This window comes from Mus caroli, chromosome 4 (assembly GCF_900094665.2).
Source record: "Mus caroli chromosome 4, CAROLI_EIJ_v1.1, whole genome shotgun sequence".
In the NCBI taxonomy this organism is placed as follows: Eukaryota; Metazoa; Chordata; class Mammalia; order Rodentia; family Muridae; genus Mus; species Mus caroli.
The window spans coordinates 126,153,147-126,154,806 of NC_034573.1; the positions used below are offsets into that span (position 1 = coordinate 126,153,147).

At 38.2% G+C, this 1,660-nt stretch overlaps 1 protein-coding gene across 3 annotated transcripts in view; it reads left to right on the forward strand.

The window, feature by feature from the left end:
- Luzp1 (leucine zipper protein 1) overlaps positions 1-1,660 on the forward strand; it is an 84,114-nt gene that overhangs the window by 11,561 nt on the left and 70,893 nt on the right. The gene's annotated exons all lie outside the window — the stretch shown is intronic.

Genomic DNA, 1,660 nt, shown 5'->3' on the forward strand with positions numbered 1-1,660 from the left:
CCCCCCGCCCCATTTAAGCTTTTTTTCCCCCCAAGACAGGATTTCTCTGTGTAGCCCTGGCTGTCCTGGAACTCACTCTGTAGACCAGGCTGACCTCGAACTCAGAAATCCGCCTGCCTCTGCCTCCCAAGTGCTGGGATTAAAGGCATGTACCACCACTGCCCGGCCTCATTTAAGCTTTTTTTGAGAGAGGATTTTTGTCCTAGAACTCCCTCTGTAGACCAGGCTAGCCTCAAACTCAGAGATTCACTTTTCTTTGCTTTCTGAGTGCTGGGATTAAAGCTATATACTTTGCCTGGGTCTATGTAAAGCCATACACAAAGCTCCCACTCCCAATTTAAAATATAATTCAGCTTTAATTTTTTTCCCCACAAGGTCTCATGTATCTGAAGCTGCCCTTGAACTCATGATCTTCCTGCCTTAGCCTTCTAAGTTCTGAGATTACAGATGTATACCATTATGCCTGACATTTTAAATTTTTATTTCCCTCCCACTTTTTGCCTTCAAAAGTTTTATTACAATATTTTAATTATCCTATTTTCTATTAATCTCCTTATGTGCCTGATTTATAACTTAAGCTGTATCATAGATTTGTATAGCACAAAACATAGTATATCCAAGTTTCTTATCTCAGCTTTCAGGTAATCTTCTAGGGTCTTGGGATGAATATCCTGTATGTAAGGAAGGGCTGTTGTACTTTCTTTGAATTTGTTTTTAGAGCATGTTGTACATTTCCTAAACCTGATAAATCTTCATTTTTAAGAGGTTTATGTTTAACCTTTGGCAGTTAGGCCAGTCTGTCGAGTGAAGTGAGTGATTGTTTTTGGTCTCAAGTGAGAAGCCATGTAATTCTAAAAGGTGAAGAGAAGAATGGGATTTCTTTATGTGTGAGGCTTGCCTTTGAGAATCCTACAAGTGGTGTTTCAAAGGTTTTGAGTCTTGATTATATGAAAAGAAGAAGAGAGTCTTGTTTCCTAAAATGATTCCTTTGAAAAACATCCTTGTTTTGGATTTCTGTTAAAATTATTGCTTAAATATAACTTGTTAGACTTGTATTATGATTGAATTTGGAATTCTCTTCATGAACTGTTAGCTTGTATTAATATTGTGTGATTTTTGTTACCTTAAAAAATAATAATGTGTTAGGCCGTACTAGGTATGGTAGCAGAGGACTGTAATCCCAACAGGAGACTGAGGCAGGAGGATTGTAAGTTGGAGACCAGACTGGGCTATATAGGGAGATCCTTTCTCAAATAAAAATGAAAAGGAAATATTTTATGGTCTATTGATGTCCAAGTCTATAGAGTAACAGATTAAACTGTATAGTTTTTTTTTTTAAGATTTATTTATTTATTTTAGGTATATAAGTACACTGTAGCTGTCTTCAGACACACCAGAAGAGAATGTCAGATCCCTTACAGATGGTTGTAGCCACCATGTGGTTGCTGGGAATTGAACTCAGGACCTCTGGAAGAGCGAAGAGCAGTCAGTGCTCTTAACCACTGAGCCATCTCTCCAGCCCTAAACTTTATTTTTTATTTATTTATTTATTTATTTTTTTGGTTTTTTTCGAGACAGGGTTTCTCTGTGTAGCCCTGGCTGTCCTGGCACTCACTTTGTAGACCAGGCTGGCCTCGAACTCAGAAATCCGCCTGCCTCT